At 43.1% G+C, this 19,319-nt stretch overlaps 1 protein-coding gene across 2 annotated transcripts in view; it reads right to left on the bottom strand.

The window, feature by feature from the left end:
• The window catches only part of LOC139415356 (serine/threonine-protein kinase PAK 5-like), a 117,323-nt gene that overhangs the window by 80,048 nt on the left and 17,956 nt on the right, over positions 1–19,319 (bottom strand). The window lies entirely within an intron of this gene.

The following is a 19,319-nucleotide window of genomic DNA, read 5'->3' as shown; positions in this document are numbered from 1 at the left end:
ACTGTGGGAGGGGACTGTCACACACACACACCCACACACACTGCATATCTGCGCAAAGGCTGAGGCGACAACTGGGTCCTAAATAGAGGGAACACACTGTAGTTACTGTAGTTAGGGGTGTGCTGGGTATGATAACTATTCTATGAACTATGAACTGTATCTTAAGCATCCTTAGATACATTATATTACGTGTGGAAAATTATACTGTAGCAATAGTGGCACTGGCAATTTTCCCATAAATGTAATTTACTATGTGTTTGTGGTATTGATGTTATCTCTACCCTAAAATGTTCTCCATAATATTCCATACCACAGGCATTCAACATGATCTCTGAGGACAAATAGCCAGACTAAGAAAGACTTCAAGAAACATTCCTACACTATCAGGACAGGGAAACAATGCCTACATTATCAGGACAGAGAAACCTTCCTGCATTATCAGGACAGAGAAACATGCCTACATTATCAGGACTGAGAAATCTTGAAATTATCAGGACAGAGAAACCTTTCTACATTATCAGGACAGAGAAACATGCCTACATTATCAAGGCAAAGAAACCTTCCTACATGATCAGGACAGAGAAATTTTCCTACATGATCAGGACAGAGAAATATTCCTAAATGATCAAGACAGAAAGAACCTTCCAACATGATCAAGACAGAAAGAACCTTCCAACATCATCAGGACAGAAAAAAACCTTCCTACATGATCAAGACAGAAAGAACCTTCCTACATGATCAGGACAGAAAGAACATTCATACATGATCAAGACAGAAAGAACCTTCCTACATGATCAAGACAGAAAGAACCTTCCTACATGATCAGGACAGAAAGAACCTTCATACATGATCAAGACAGAAAGAACCTTCCAACATGATCAGGACAGAAAAAACCTTCCTACATGATCAAGACAGAAACAACCTTCCTACATTATCAGATCAGAGCATCATTTCTACATTATCAGATCAGGAAAAAACATCCTATATTATCAGTGAAATAATCTCCGTATCTGTTCTGGTACTATCCATATCCCACCATCGAATAGACCAACTCAGAGGGGAATCTGTCAGCTACGTAGAGATCAGCAGGGTTATCTTAATGAGATCTGTACAACCCTCAGGACAGCGTAGAAATGTGTGTGTCTGTGTGTATGCACGCATGTGTGTACGTGTTTGAGTGCGTGTGTGTACATAGGCGTGTGTGCGTGTGTGTGTTTAGGTCACATGACCATACACTCTTTAAAAAATGCTGGGTTGTTTGGCAGATGTACTCTTAAGGAGCCTACCGTTACTCCTTGAGATCGAAGGACCTCTTCAGAATTAGACTGGGTCTGGCAGGCAAAACATACATCTAAACCTAAATCGATTCTAAATAGCGATATGGTTCTAGAAACATAAAGCCCTTTCATATCACATCAAAATAATTTCACAAATGCAAAATATACACTTTTACTGCACACCGTTTTAACCGATTTTAACACAGTTGCAGCTAACAGTTTTTTTCAGTGACAACACCTTCTTTCGTTACAAACAGGTGTTGGGACTGTCTCCGCCAAGCGACCAAAAGAAAAAGAGAACCGAACCCTTCGTTCTGACCAGGGGACAATCGCCTCTACTCCCTGGCATTCACCATCATGAATGGGCAGGTTCTGGATCAGAAGACATTGTGTCCTGTTGTTTACATCAAGTCATATTAGAAATGTGTACCTGGTAGGGGTTTGGGGGGGTAAAGTGGTCACTTTTCTTCAGCCCCCTTCCGCAGCTTTATTAGGGCTGCGGTGATTCAAAATGATGGATTGTGCTTATAGCGTTTGTTTATTTCTGTGTTCCTTATTTGCTGTTTATCTTTGGTATGATTACACTTCGTAGCTGAAATTAATATCTGAATAAAAAAAGTACACATATATATTTACAATTCGTCATGATTGGCCATATGTCAATAATTTCATACTGTAGTAACGTTATAACATTGATTGTTGTCGTTAGAGGTATTTGTACGCCTATAAAAACAGCAGAGTCTATAGTAGAGACAGGCAATAAAAATGGAAATGACGGTTACCCAGCAATAAAGTAAGATAACCCACAGATTGGTCAAAAATACATGAAGAACAATAACCCAGCAAAAGAGTAAAAAGCAACCCACTGCTGGGACAAAATAACCACCTTTCTGGGTAAATCAAGTATCTCATTCACGTAACCTAACAGCGCTGGGTCAAAATAACCCAGTTTTTTAGAAATGACCTAAACTGGGTCAGCTTCTTTTTTTTTTATAGATTGTAATGGTTTCATTCAAAGCTTTTATGCAACACCATTTATCCATGGATCAACCCATGATTTACCGAGCCCATTCCTGAGAATTCTGCCTGCTTTCAAAGTATGGTGAAATCCTCACTCAGAACCTTCACAATTCTGAGCTTGCTCGTTGTAGAGGTATTGTAAGGGGTTAAAAATGTGATTCACTTGCACATTACACATTTTGTCTCGACAGTAATATCTCACCATGGTTGTCATATTACATACATACTGTACAGTACTGTGCTTCTCTACCTGAAACCCTGCTGTGTAGGTGCAATATTGCATCACTTACAAACTGTAAAAAAAACCACTTCAGCTGCTGCTGCTGTGGGCTGAACTATATATTCATAACATGTATCATATGATTGACTATTCCTTTTACTTGGGATTGGAAGGAGAGGAGGAGAGACAGAATGGTCCTTCAGAACAGGCTCCTCACCGTATGAACTAGCGGACTATCTGACACCATGAAGCATACAGTAATAGTTTTGGTTAGAATTAATAGGAAACACAAACAGAGATTATTCTGATCTCACAAGACACACAGATTATGTGCACCTACCGTTGAAGTCGTAAGTTTACATGCACCGTAGCCAAATACATTTAAACTCAATTTTTCTCAATTCCTGACATTTAATCCTAGTAAAAATGTACTGTCTTAGGTCAGTTAGGATCACCGCTTTATTTTAAGAATGTGAAATGTCAGAATAATAGTAGAGCGAATTATTTATTTCAGCTTTTATTTCTTTTATCACATTCCCAGTGGGTCAGAAGTTTACATACACTCAATTAGTATTTGGTAGCATTGCCTTTAAATGGTTTAACTTGGGTCAAACATTTCGGGTAGCCTTCCACAAGCTTCCCACAATAAGTTGGGTGAATTTTGGCCCATTCCTCCTGACAGAGCTGGTGTAACTGACTCAGCTTTGTAGGCCACCTTGCTCGCACATGCTTTTTCAGGTCTGCCCACACATTTTCTATAGGATTGAGGTCAGGGCTTTGTGATGACCACACTAATACCTTGACTTTGTTGTCCTTAAGCCATTTTACCACAACTTTGGAAGTATGCTTGGGGTCATTGTCCATTTGGAAAACCCATTTGCGCCCAAGCTTCAACTTCCTGACTGATGTCTTGAGATGTTGCTTCTATATATCCACATAATTTTCCTCCCCATGATGCCATCTATTTGAAGTACACCAGTCCCTTCTGCAGCAAAGCAGCTCAAAAATATGATGCTGCCACCCTCGTGCTCCACGGTTGGGATGGTGTTCTTCGGCTTGCAAGCCTCCCCCTTTTTTCTCCAAACATAATGATGGTCATTATGGCCAAATAGTTATATTTTTGTTTCATCAGACCAGAGGACATTTCTCCAAAAGTACGATCTTTATCCCCGTGTGCAGTTGCAAACTGTAGTCTGGCTTTTTTATGGCAATTTTGGAGCAGTGGCTTCATCCTTGCTGAGCAGCCTTTCAGGTTATGTCGATATAGGACTCGTTTTACTGTGGATATAGATACTTTTGTACCTGTTTTCTCCAGCATCTTCACAAGGTCCTTTGCTGTTGTTCTGGGATTGATTTTCACTTTTCGCAGCAAAGTACATTCATCTCTAGGAGACAGAAAGTGTCTCCTTCCTGAGCGGTATGACGGCTGCGTGGTCCCATGGTGTTTATACTTGCGTACTATTGTTTGTATAGTTGAACGTGGTACCTTCAAGCATTTGGAAATTGCTCCTAGGGATGAACCAGAATTGTGGAAGTCTACCATTTTTTTTCTGAGGTCTTGGCTGATTTCTTTTGATTTCCCCATGATGTCAAGCAAAGAAGCACTGAGTTTGAAGGTAGGCCTTGAAATACATCCACAGGTACACTTCCAATTGACTCAAATTATGTCAATTAGCCTATCAGAAGCTTCTAAAGCCATGACATCATTTTCTGGAATTTTCCAAGCTGTTTAAAGGCATAGTCAACCTAGTGTATGTAAACTTCTGACCCACTGGAATTGTGATACAGTGAATTATAAGTGAAATAATCTGTCTGTAAACAATTGTTGGAAAAATTACTTGTGTCATGCACAAAGTAGATGTCCTAACCGACTTGCCAAAACTATAGTTTATTAACAACACATTTGTGGAGTGGTTGAAAAACAAGTTTTAATGACTCCAACCTAAGTGTATGTAAATTTACGACTTCAACTGTAGGTGAGGTGAATAGATGTCTAATACTGGCTATAAGTTATATATTATATGAATGTCATATATTTGGATATATGATCCACGTGCGGTATAGCTGCATGCTCCATACAGTTCAGTGTATTCATGACACTCTCCAAGCCTTTCTCATGTGTTGAGGATATATGAGGTGACTGTATCCAGATCTATTCAGTGCCAGTGATTTTCTAAGTATAGAGATATCATCATCACGCTTCACTCATTTCATCTCATTTCATCTCAAACCAAGACTCCTTTAAGAAAACCTACCCATATGGTATTTTTTTACATCGCCTCAAGGCTAACATCTGTACACAGACAACACATAGAAATGCACACACACAGGCTCACCTCACACACACTCACACGAGTGCAGGCACACTTTCCCTCACAAATGCGTGCACACACACACACACACACACACACACACACACACACACACACACACACACACACACACACACACACACACACACACACACACAGTGGCTTCCTCTGTCAAACAGGGAGAGATTTGTTTAGCGTTTGACCTCTGTCGTTGCCTGCCATCAGAAGGGATGACGGGTGGGGACAGACATAAAGAGTCTGAGTGTTGAGTTTGTCTCTGGACTGTATATGCCAAGCCTGTGGCCTGGGAAGAGGAGTGTGGAGAGTTAAAATGTCTGTTTTTAACAGTCTGTTATTGATGGCTAATGAACCATTAACAACCACATTCCAAGAGTTTTCCATACCATGCTATGGGAGAGATACACACATCCCACTGGGCACAGACATTAATTCAACGTCTGTTCCACGTCATTTAATTGAAACGTCATTTAAATTGAAATGAAGTGGAAACAACGTTGATTCAACCAGTGTGTGCCCAGTGGGATGCTGACACACACACACACACACACACACACACACGCACACACACACACACACACACACACACACACACACACACACACACACACACACACGGCAGTGTAAACACAGTTATATTGACAATATAAGTTGAATACTTGAATACTGTATCTTTGTAATGTTCCTTGAACGTTGATCAAACTCACTCTCCTGCTCCATTAGCTTGGCACATTAACCATTTAACAGCCACTTGCAGCATCACTAACAAACCACTAATCACAGAGCCCAATTCTACATGTAGCACAGAGAGGCTGTAAATGTATTTCTCTCTGTTATGCTCCACCACTTCTCCACTCACTGCTGTAGATGAGGCTCTGCTTAAAAGCATTTACACACACATGCACACACACGCTTGCACACACAAAAACGTGTGCGCGCCCACGCATGCACACACACAAACAAACAGATGAGCCTGTCTGTCTGTCCTTTATAGTAACTTACTATATTTACGGTAACATACTGTACCTTTTTTACAATAACAGTTAACTGGCTTCCAGTAAGTTATCATTAAAAATACATTATTTTTTTTTACAGTGGGCCAGAAGCAACCTGGTTCCTCATATGTCCTATGAAAGCAGGCTTTCTCCCCCATTATCTAGATGAGAGGAACATGTTAAAAGCCCAGTGTACAACAGCTGATGAAACTTAACACCTTAAAAGTGTGAAAACATTTGATTAGTATTATTTCCTGATAGTTGCATGTTTAAAAATACAATTTACACAGGACCTTCTAATCAGCAGGTTTGCATGGTTTCAGCTTTCCATGGTGACATCACCATGCTGCAAAGTGGTTAATATACCAATAAGAAAGAACGTTCCAAAACTCTCTGCCAATTCATGGGTCGCATGTTGCGTCACAATATTGTTTTGAACGTTTGTTTTAGGACTGATGCCCAACTGAGCATTCTACTCAATGCATCCTCATTGAAAGCTGATGAAGGGTTGATCTAAAAAGTGCATTACTGTGGCTGCAGTATAATGTTAGCTAGCTAAGACTGAGGGAAGACCTCCAGATTTTAGCTAGCTAACATTTGCATTTCTAGCTATTTTAGCTAGCTAAGATTGAGGGAAGACCTCCAGATTTTAGCTAGCTAACATTTGCATTGCTAGCTATTTTTGACTAACTTTGCTAAAGTAAATTTGACAACATGTTGTTGCAAAGTTGTTTCCTAATAAATATGACCTACTGTATCAATGGCATAGTATTCCCAAGCCCCTATAGTGTAATTTAGAAGACACAGTCATTAGCCCCGGTTCAAAGTCATTAGCCCCCGTTCTACTTTTGAGCATCAATATGGCTGCGGCGCCTGTAGAACAATGATAACAATAGCAACGACGCAACCGAGTGACGGAGGTGCAACCATGAATTACAGATAAGCTGTGTTCGAATACACTCCCATAAAGCAATTCTTCAGGAAATGGGCGTGGCTTCACATTGTTTTCAGATTTAAAGTCAATAATATGCAGCCAAAGTCCAACGAGAGCGGATATAAATTCATTGCCTTAACTAATTATGGCAAATGTTAAGAAAACGTTAAGCAACGTAATAAAGTAATGACTTTTAAAACAAGTTACCTTGCACGCTATGTTGGCTGGTATGTACCGATATGTTAGCTAGCTACCTAACGTTAGTTGGCCACTAATACATCAAACTTGCCAGTATATTAACTATATGCCATCTAACTAACTACCAAACGTTTATTGACTTGATTTTTCCCGTCATTCTTAGCTAAGTGGTATAGTTGTTGTGAGTTCTCAATGGACATTCGTGTACTTTCGTAAATTCGCTCTGGCTATCTACTCCGATTTCAGAGCTCATATCTGTGTACCAGTTGCGCAGAATAACTAATGAATTTACAAACGCTCAACACCCGTTGAATATGGCCGGTGTCAGTAAACGTCTGCAAAAAAGCATCATTAAATTGTTGTCAGCAGCACAGTTACAGTCACCAACGCTCTGGATAACATGAAAACAGCCTAACCAGCTCTGCTAGGGTGAGTAAAATGGTCAGAGTGAGGTGTTCTCTCATTATGTGTCTGGAACAACTTTAGGGAACAACCGTTATTCAAGGGACCTTTTAACATGGTGACCTTTTGGTCAGCTGGCTAAGGTCATTACCTACCACCTCTGGGTGGTAACCTGTAAGTGTGTGTTAAGGATTTATACTCAGATAAGACCAAACCCGAATACCAATGGCTCAGACACAAGAGGTATGTGGCAGGGTCTACAGTCAATCACGGATCACAAAAAGAAAACCAGCCCCGTCACGGACCAGGATGTCTTGCTCCCAGGCAGACTAAATAACTTTTTTGCCCGCTTTGAGGACAATAGAGTGCCACTGACACGGCCCGCAACTAAAACATGCGGACTCTCCTTCACTGCAGCGAGTGAGGAAAACATTTAAACGTGTCAACCCTCGCAAGGCTGCAGGCCCAGACAGCATCCCCAGCCGCGCCTTCAGAGCATGCGCAGACCAGCTGGCTGGTGTGTTTACGGACACATTCAATCAATCCCTATCCCAGTCTGTTGTTCCCACATGCTTCAAAGGGGCCACCATTGTTCCTGTTCCCAAGAAAGCTAAGGTAACTGAGCTAAACGACTACCGCCCCGTAGCACTCACTTCCGTCATCATGAAGTGCTTTGAGAGACTAGTCAAGGACCATATCACCTCCACCCTACCTGACACCCTAGACCCACTCCAATTTGCTTACCGCCCAAATAGGTTCACAGACGATGCAATCTCAACCACACTGTACACTGCCCTAACCCATCTGGACAAGAGGAATACCTATGTGAGAATGCTGTTCATCGACTACAGCTCAACATTTAACACCATAGTGCCCTCCAAGCTCGTCATCAAGCTCGAGACCCTGGGTCTCGACCCCGCTCTGTGTAACTGGGTACTGGACTTCCTGACGGGTCGCCCCCAGGTGGTGAGGGTAGGCAACAACATTTCCACCCTGCTGATCCTCAACACTGGGGCCCCACAAGGGTGCGTTCTGAGCCCTCTCCTGTACTCCCTGTTCACCCACGACTGCGTGGCCACGCACGCCTCCAACTCAATCATCAAGTTTGCGGACGACACAACAGTGGTAGGCTTGATTACCAACAACAACGAGACGGCCTACAGGGAGGAGGTGAGGGCCCTCGGAGTGTGGTGTCAGGAAAATAACCTCACACTCAACGTCAACAAAACTAAGGAGATGATTGTGGACTTCAGGAAACAGCAGAGGGAACACTCCCCCTATCCACATCGATGGAACAGTAGTGGAAAGGGTAGTAAGTTTTAAGTTCCTCGGCGTACACATCACAGACAAACTGAATTGGTCCACCCACACAGACAGCATCGTGAAGAAGGCGCAGCAGCGCCTCTTCAACCTCATGAGGCTGAAGAAATTCGGCTTGTCACCAAAAGCACTCACAAACTTCTACAGATGCACAATCGAGAGCATCCTGGCGGGCTGTATCACCGCCTGGTACGGCAACTGCTCCGCCCACAACTGTAAGGCTCTCCAGAGGGTAGTGAGGTCTGCACAACGCATCACCGGGGGCAAACTACCTGCCCTCCAGGACACCTACACCACCCGATGTCACAGGAAGGCCATAAAGATCATCAAGGACAACAACCACCCGAGCCACTGCCTGTTCACCCCGCTATCATCCAGAAGGCAAGGTCAGTACAGGTGCATCAAAGCTGGGACCGAGAGACTGAAAAACAGCTTCTATCTCAAGGCCATCAGACTGTTAAACAGCCACCACTAACATTGAGTGGCTGCTGCCAACACACTGACTCAACTCCAGCCACTTTAATAATGGGAATTGATGGGAAATGATGTAAAATATATCACTAGCCACTTTAAAACAATGCTACCTAATATAATGTTTACATACCCTACATTATTCACTCACAAACTTCTACAGATGCACAATCGAGAGCATCCTGGCGGGCTGTATCACCGCCTGGTACGGCAACTGCTCCGCCCTCAACCGTAAGGCTCTCCAGAGGGTAGTGAGGTCTGCACAACGCATCACCGGGGGCAAACTACCTGCCCTCCAGGACACCTACACCACCCGATGTCACAGGAAGGCCATAAAGATCATCAAGGACATCAACCACCCGAGCCACTGCCTGTTCACCCCGCTATCATCCAGAAGGCGAGGTCAGTACAGGTGCATCAAAGCTGGGACCGAGAGACTGAAAAACAGCTTCTATCTCAAGGCTATCAGACTGTTAAACAGCCACCACTAACATTGAGTGGCTGCTGCCAACACACTGACACTGACTCAACTCCAGCCACATTAATAATGGGAATTGATGGGAAATGATGTAAATATATCACTAGCCACTTTAAACAATGCTACCTTATATAATGTTACTTACCCTACATTATTCATCTCATAGGCTGTACTCTATATCATCGACGGTATCCTTATGTAATACATGTATCACTAGCCACTTTAACTATGCCACTTTGTTTACATACTCATCTCATATGTATATACTGTACTCGATACAATCTACTGTATCTGCCTATGCTGCTCTGTACCATCACTCATTCATATATCCTTATGTACATATTCTTTATCCCCTCACACTGTGTACAAGACAGTAGTTTTGGAATTGTTAGTTAGATTACTTGTTGGTTATTACTGCATTGTCGGAACTAGAAGCACAAGCATTTCGCTACACTCGCATTAACATCTGCTAACCATGTGTATGTGACAAATAAAATTTGATTTGATTTGATTTGATTTGATTTTTCATATGTGCAGTATATGTATATACTGTACTCTATTTCATCTACTGCGTCTTTATGTAATACATGTATCACTAGCCACTTTAACTATGCCACTTTGTTTACATACTCATCTCATATGTATATACTGCACTCAATACCATCTACTGTATCTTGCCTATGCCGCTCTGTTCCATCACTCATTCATATATCTTTATGTACATATTCTTTATCCCCTTACACTTGTGTCTATAAGGTAGTAGTTTTGGAATTGTTAGCTAGATTACTTGTTGGTTATTACTGCATTGTCGGAACTAGAAGCACAAGCATTTCGCTACACTCGCATTAACATCTGCTAACCATGTGTATGTGACAAATAACATTTGATTTGATTTGAAGTAGCTAGACAGTTAGCTCGAGTGCTTGACTGCCGTTGTGAGGTCAGAATGTTCGGATGAACCCTACCTCTCCACCAGAGGGTCCCGTGTGCGCTCTGAACGCTCCTGAAGTGAAACGCTCAATGTACAAACGGACACCCGAAGTTGTAAAATGTCTAGCTAGGCTCAACTGAAAGGACACCGTTTGTTTACAGTATACTAATATTATATAGTATGTAGTGTATACTCATTAAGTATGTCGTATACAGTATGTTAGTATGGGTATTCGAACACAGCTCTAGTTTTCAGTTTTCCCCTCCCCACAGCAAAATTCTGGATAAAAAGTTATTTTTTGCCCATTTTAATGGAAATCTATTACAATAAGGTACTTAATTATTACCCAGAAATGATTTGATATTGACATAAAAATGGCTGCATTGGGCCTTTGAAGTCCTTCAGGCTCCCACATCAACCCCAAACATACATAATTGATCACTGGATCCACCCCTGCCTTGTTTGGTTGGATACAGGGCCTGAAATATAAAATGTATTCATAGGGTTTTGTGTATCTACATCTCAATAGTGAGATGTAAAGTATATACACAAATATTTACTTGTACAGCAAATAGTTGTATGTAGCTACGTATCAATGTTATGATCCCTTTGGCTTTCTATACGTTGCGTAGCCACTGCCTGTCAAACTTCTAATAGGTTGTGTTGTGTGCCCAATTGTTCTTCAGCTGAAAACGGCTCGGGCAAGGTGTGTTTAATGGGCATTAATAATGACCGTGTGTGTGCGCGCGTGTGTGTGTGCTTTTATGGTTTTAAGCCCCTGAGGCATTGCATAACTTAAAGCAGCATTTTACTTGGTTATCTGCCTACACTGAGAGAGAGAAGGATAGAGATGGATAGAGAAAGACAGACAGCTTCAGACATGGATCAGAGTAACCAATGAAAGACAGACAGCTTCAGACATGGATCAGAGTAACCAATGAAAGACAGACAGCTTCAGACATGGATCAGAGTAACCAATGAAAGACAGACAGCTTCAGACATGGATCAGAGTAACCAATGAAAGACAGACAGCTTCAGACATGGATCAGAGTAACCAATGAAAGACAGACAGCTTCAGACATGGATCAGAGTAACCAATGAAAGACAGGAAAGGAGAACCTATTCATAACGGAGCTGAGGTAAAAAATAAAAAATAAACTCCCAGGGCTGGGCCATAGTGAAGGCCTTACAGTGACACAGCAATTGGCAGTCGCTAGCAGATATTTATGACACGGCTGGCATGGTCTTGACAGGGCATCAATCCGTTACTTCTCACCAAGGTCCCTGACCACAACGTCGTTGTGACTGATGACAGAGTGCTATTTCTGCGCGGTGGGCTGGGATGTAGGTATTCGGTTTGGTCTTATCTGGGTATAAATCCTTAACACACACTCACAGGTTACCACCCAGAGGTGGTAGGTAATGACCTTAGCCAGCTGACCAAAAGGTCACCATGTTAAAAGGTCCCTTGAATAACGATTGTTCCCTAAAGACACACACACACACACACACACACACACACACACACACACACACACACACACACACACACACACACACACACGTTATCCAATGACACAGTAGTACAATGTGAGTCATTGCACAATAACCCACACCAGAGATGATATATACAACTACAGTAGCCATACTTATGAAACATTTATCAGTCTCTCCCTCCATCTCTCCCTATTCCATCTCCTCATCCCTCCCTAGTGGTGTTCATCCTCTCTCTGCCTCTATTTCCACTTGGCCAGTATTCAGGCATCAGCTATAGTATATGTAGCTGTACATCTGCCGGCCTGATTTCACCGAGTTTTCCCATCATGGCTCACAGGGGCTCGCAGGGGGTCGTTGGTAGAGCAATAGTAATAAGAGTTATTTTAAACATGCATCAGGAATATCATACAGAAATCTGAAAGGGCATACAAAAGAAACACCCATCGTTTTTTTAAACATCAATGTCTGATATTCAATAGGTGATCAGTGGGTGTGTGGCCATGGGCTGATAGTGAGTGAGTTCATCCTGGATGTCCAGTAGAGAAGCGCTCATCAGCAGATCTGATCTGGCTGAAAAAAGACTCATACAGACTCATACCGGTACACATGACTTCACCCACTGATGGCTGTGATAAGGAAGCGGAGCAGGATTAGAGGTGTGTGTGTGTGTGTGTGTGTGTGTGTGTGTGTGTGTGTGTGTGTGTGTGTGTGTCTGTGTCTGTGTGTGTGTGTGTGTGTGTGTGTGTGTATGTGTGTGTGTGTGTGTGTGTGTCCAGACAGGCTACACAGTCTCACTTTGGGCGAATTAGCAACGCCAGGCTTCTGCTCTCTCCTGCTTGCCCTCTCCCACTCTCTTTCTATTTCCCTTCTTCTCTCCTCTCCTCCACTTTCTCCATCTCTCCATCTTTCTGTTTGTTACCCAGTGCATCCTGCTATTTACACCGTAACTTAATGACATACTGTATAGCCTTCCCCATCTGCTTGGCTAGGTCGCCTGAGGAGACGCTCGTCAACTCGCATTCTGCTCACAGCGCTTGGCCTACATCGCTTACACACATAAATACACACACACACACACACGCACACACACACACACACACACACACACACACACACACACACACACATTGGAGACTGACGAGACAAGAGCACTAGCACCCATAACAACCTTGCTTGGTTGTTAACCATAACAGCCACAGTAATCATCACTTCTAGGAACCATTACCTATTTACAAAACAGACACGCACACGTAGGCACGCACGCACAGACACACACACACAAACAGACACACACACTCACACCAATGCGGTCGGTCCACTTATGCAGATGGTAAATTACAAAGCAGTACGTGGTGACACATATATCAGGAAAGGGGAAATGAGGTGGCTCGCAGGGATAATAGGAGAACAGAGAAGTAGGCCTCGCCTATCCACAGTGGAATCATTCATAACACCGCATATTACAACACACACACACAGAATGCCTTTTTCATAATGAACTGCAGATCTGGGTTCAAATTCTATTTGAAATCTTTCCATTCTTTTGGTGTTTGGTTCAGTCAGACTGAAGTGCCAGATGGGTGGGTTTTGCAGCTTTGCAAATGTTCTATTGGTTCCACTGCGCCAGGCAAGCTCAATCAAGCCCAGCTAAAGTGTGTGAAATGATTTCAAATAGTATTTGAACCCAGATCATGTAATGCTTTGGGGTTTCAAATAGGTTATTGGGGGATTGCAAACAGGAATGGAAGTGTTCCTCAGGGGTTATCCATGGCAATAGATATGACTATTGGGAGATCTGAGTGCAGATCGAATTCACTCTTCTTACCAGTCATGGTTTTTGTTGACAGTAGAGTTTTGGTAGACAACATTTCCTACCGCTCGATATGTTGGGTTGTACAATCTTAAAGGCCTCTTGAAGAGGGTAGAACATGGGATGCGCCAAGGAAGGCATAGAGTACCAGTCAAACGTTTGGACACGCCTATTCATTCAAGGGTTTTTCTTGATTTTGACTATTTGCTATATTGTAGAATTAATAGTGAAGACATCAAAACTATGACACATGTGGAATCATGTAGTAACCAAACAAGTGTTAAACAAATCAAAATATATTTTATAGTTGAGATACTTCAAAGTAGCCACCCTTTGCCTTTGTTTCTTCAAGTGCAGTCACAAAAACCATCAAGCGCTATTATCAAACTGGCTCTTATGAGGACTGCCACAGGAAAGGAAGACCCAGAGTTACCTCTGCTGCAGAGGATAAGATTGTTAGAGTTAACTACACCACAGAGTTCAGCTCAAATAAGTGCTTGACAGCGTTCAAGTAACAGACACATCTCAACATCAACTGTTCACGGGAGACTGTGTGAATCAGGCATTCATGGTTTAACTTCTGCAAAGAAACCACCACTAAAGGACACCAATAAGAATTAGACACTTGCTTGGGCCAAGAAACACGAGCAATGGACATTAAACCGGTGGAAATATGTCCTTTGGTCTGATGAGTTCAAATTTTAGATTTATGTTCCAACCGCCGTGTCTATGTGAGACGAAGAGTAGGTGAATGGATGATCTCCGCATGTGTGGTTCCCGCCGTGAAGCATGGAGGAGGATTCTGCAGCGATACACCATCCCATCTGGTTTGCGCTTAGTGGGACTATCATTTGTTTTTCAACAGGACAATGACCCAACACACCTCCAGGCTGTGTAAGGGCTATTTGACCAAGAAGGAGAGTGATGGAGTGCTGCATCAGATGACCTGGCCTCCACAATCACCCGACCTCAACCGAATTGAGATGGTTTGGGATGAGTTGGACCACAGAGTGAAGGAAAAGCAGCCAACAAGTGCTCAGCATATGTGGGAACTCCTTCAAGACTGTTGGAAAAGCATTCCAGGTGAAGCAGGTTGAGAGAATGCCAAGAGTGTGCAAAGCTATCATCAAGGCAAAAGGTGGCTACATTGAAGAATCTAAAATATAAATATATTTTTATTTGATTTACACTTTTTTGGTTACTACATGATTCCATATGTGTTATTTCATAGTTTCGATGTCTTCACTATTATTCTACAATGTAGAAAATAGTAAAAAAGAAAGAAAAACCCTTGAATTGAGTAGGTGTGTCCAAACTTTTGACTGGTACTGTCTATTCAAACATCCGTAATCAACGGCTATTTCTAGTGACCAGGCTGAGAAAAATAATGCACCAGAAATATGCTTCCTGATCCTGCAGGAAAACGAATAAAGTGATTATGTATTTTGTTTCTTAAAACAATAGAGCTTACTGTGTATAACAAGCCCAAAAGATTACTGCCATTATCAAAAGGATTACAATTTTATGCCACATAACGTTTCTGTACATAAAAATCCACCATTTTGTTTTGCCATTTGTCATTGCCTTTACAACAAAGGAAGCATTCACAATGCACATCCATATTTTAGCATCCTCCTGTTTTCCATAGCACTGTAGGATGTTGCCTTTAATCCTACACACACACACACACACACACACACACACACCCACAAGGAGAGAAGTGTGCGCACACACACAGGCGCACACTCACACACCTACAGGTTAAATTAGCTTTAATTAGGACTGTGGAGCTGGATACTCTCAGTCCTGTGGATTCTGCTACTGCATATAGCTGAGAGAGAGACAGCCAGAGAGAGAGGGAGAGAGAGGCTGGAGGTTTGGAGCCCCTCCAAAAAGACCCTAACCCTACATCACTATACCAGTGGTATACATACAGCAAGGCAATCTATATGCAAAACATTTAGCGCAGCTAAGAGTTAAGTCTATAGAGCAGCCGAGATTCATAGGTTGCACAGTGACGTGGAGACGGAGCAACTTATAACATTAGTTTATAAACACGTTATAGAGCACAATACATTATGGTGGGGAGAAGGGGAGGATTAGCATCTAGTGGCAACTTCCCCTGAAATAGTGGCATCATCAACTAGGGACATTAGGTCTGAATTACAGCATCGATCTACAGTAACAAGGCAGATGACAGTGTACTCTGGTCTGGAGGTCTGGAGCAACAGGGAACCTGACATGATTTGTGGCATGGCCGTCCCATCCCCATCCATCCCTTCACACCAGACAGCCATGGCAATAAAAGCGCTGCATTTACAGCACTGCTCTAATAACCAATTGCTTTGGCCTTTGGCAAATAGCTGCAAAGTAAATTTGAACACACTGCTCTGTGGCTGTGGGTTCATGCCTTGCTTTACACATGCATCGGTAAGTCCAAGTCCTCTGCACAGCAGAGTGGGATAAAGTCACACACACACACACTTCACACACACACACACACACACACGCTCTAAAGACTCACTCTAAAGACTCAGCTTCCCTCTTTTGTAGTAATTTCATGCAGTTTCATGCCTTTGCTTCAAAGAGAGCACAGCTGTGTCATTGGATGAAGTCTTTAATCTATTCAGTCAGTGCATCTGTACTCTCAGCCATACACCACGTCATTAGAGGCCTGCCAGTGTGTGTGTGTGTGTGTGTGTGTGTGTGTGTGAGTGTGTGTGTGTGTGTGTGTGTGTGTGTGTGTGTGTGTGTGTGTGTGTGTGTGTGTGTGTGTGTGTGTGTGTGTGTGTGTGTGTGTGTGTGTGTGTGTGTGTGTGTGTGTGTGTGTTTCTGAGCTGCTCAGAATAAACTGACTTACTGGCACGCATGCACAGTAGTGGTGCTTGTTTTGCAAAATCGACTTTTATGCTTGTACATGCATCTCTAGAGTACCAGGGTGGATGTATCTGTGTGTGTGCTAGACAAATAAATATGTTAGCTACAGTACAGCTCCCTCCCCATGTGTCTTCAGTAGCTATTGACTGCATTTTAAATGTCCATCATTACCTAATTAACCCTCTCCTCTCCTGTCCGTCTAAAGAATCCCCCCCCCACACACACACACACATATACAAACACAGAAGGTCATGTATGTGATGGTTAGGAGGACAAAACACCCTACATTTAGACTAGCTAGAGCTCCATGTGAGGGATGCTGTAGCTGAAGCAGAGGATGCAGCATCTCTCATACCCTCAGAGCACAGAGAGGGAGGGGAGAGAGAGGGAGAGCGAGTGACATCGAGAGAGGGCACGGGAAGAGGAGAGACAAAAGGAAAGAGGGCAGAGAGCGAGCAGCGGGAGGAGAAAGAGGAAAGAGAGAGCAGGGAGTGTTTATAGGGGAAGAATTCCTTGGTCTCAATTAAGTGTTATGAGAGACAGTGTCATTGGTATGCTAACAAATGCAAGTCATCCTATCTTTATGCCTTGGGTCCACTGACACTAGCAGCGACACACTTGAAGTGATAACCTTCAGCTAACCTAATGCTATGATGACACAGCTAGCACTAAACACTGATGTCCCCAAACATCACCAGCGACTAAGCTTAAATAGGACCCTATAAACCAGCGGTCTACAAATCTTAGGATATATATCAGTAGACCCACAAGAAAAGTAGCCAATGATCTGAAACCAGAGACACCAGATAGAGAGAGACCCAAACCTTTATCATAACCAGGAGATCCCAACACCAGACACCAAACCTAGAACAAAGAGATCCCAACACCAGACACCAAACCTAGAACAAAGAGATCCCAACACCAGACACCAAACCTAGAACAAAGAGATCCCAACACCAGACACCAAACCTAGAACAAAGAGATCCCAACACCAGACACCAAACCTAGAACAAAGAGATCCCAACCCCAGACACCAAACCTATAACAAAGAGATCCCAACACCAGACGCCAAACCTAGAACAAAGAGATCCCAACACCAGACACCAAACCTAGAACAAAGAGATCCCAACACCAGACGCCAAACCTAGAACAAAGAGATCCCAACACCAGCCAATTACATAAAGAAATTGTCCAAAGAACCAGTAGCCTTACATGAAGGATAACCAATGAATGAAACATTTTGACACGGCGGCCAGGTCCATAAAGGTTGTAGGTTACCATTTAGACGAGTTGCAGCCTCCTCCATGCTGTGTTGAACCTCATGTGAAGTTTATTTTTCCATTCTCCTTCCTGGCTAAATGTACTTGTCAGGGCCCTCTCAAATGCCAGCTGGACCAGCTGGGCTTTTTGTTGATGTAACATGCTGCGGCTGTGTTCCCCCGAATACGTGGAGAAGGAATTTTCGCTCATTGCTGTAGATGTCCCAAATGTTCATCCAAATCCATTTTTCAGTGCCAACAGCACAGTTGGCATTGCTGACAAAGGCCCGTCGTATCTTTGAAGACCACTGAGTGGAGTCCATTTTTTGTTGCTGGCTGTGGTTGCGATTTAATTTAGCAAGAATCAATAAACTCTGCTTCCACTGGTTCAGTTTTGGTTAGATCCAACAGGTCGTCAGGTGCAAGTTACTGGGGTAACGAAGGTGCAGGTGCTTGTTGTAAAATTGCCCTTGTGCTTCTCGATCTTGTTGATCAGCAGGCAGTATGGGGATGGGTGGGTATTACATTTGGTGCTAGGCTCCTCAACCTTGGTGGTCGAGACAGCAGGCTACCCGGTGAGCCGGCATCGCACCGAACATGGTGGTCTGACGTTTTTTTGCTTTTGGCAGTGCCCAGCCATTTTCGGATATCCATGCTGATTAGCCAGCTATAATTATTCAGCTCGCCCTGGGTGGGATCCTATGAGCTTTTCTAACCAAGGTAATGAAGGCAGTACCTTATGACACTGCATGGTTAGGTGCCAAATCAGAATGCATTTTAGGATTGTAACTACTAAATATTACATTATTACATCCCCCCATCCCTCCCCCTCCTCAGAGTGCACACCTGGCATAGCCTCTGTCCCGGTCTGCGCCACTGGCAGGCCAGACAACGCTACATTGGCAAAACCGGGCATTGTAATTCATATACCATTTATTATGGGGAAACAAAGCTGGGGGAGGCACAAATTATATCTGGGGGGTCCATGCCCCATAGAGCCGTCTCTGACACTCCATAGAGCTGTCTTTGGATCCCAACACCAGCCAACAACAACCCCAAACCTAGAACCAAGAGATCTGACAACACCAGACTCCAAACCTAGAACCAAGAGATCCCAACACCACCAACACCAGACCTCATACCTAGAACCAAGAGATCCCAACACCACCAACACCAGACCTCTTACCTAGAACCAATAGATCCCAACATCAGTCAAAACCAGACCTCAAAACCTAGAACCATTTTCAGAAGTTGCTTTCATTTCAGCTAATCTAATTAGTAAACATTTCAACTGTATTAA

This window comes from Oncorhynchus clarkii, chromosome 8 (assembly GCF_045791955.1).
Source record: "Oncorhynchus clarkii lewisi isolate Uvic-CL-2024 chromosome 8, UVic_Ocla_1.0, whole genome shotgun sequence".
NCBI lineage: Eukaryota > Metazoa > Chordata > Actinopteri > Salmoniformes > Salmonidae > Oncorhynchus > Oncorhynchus clarkii.
Note: the sequence above shows the minus strand (reverse complement) of the source record. Positions and strands in the feature narration are given on the sequence as shown.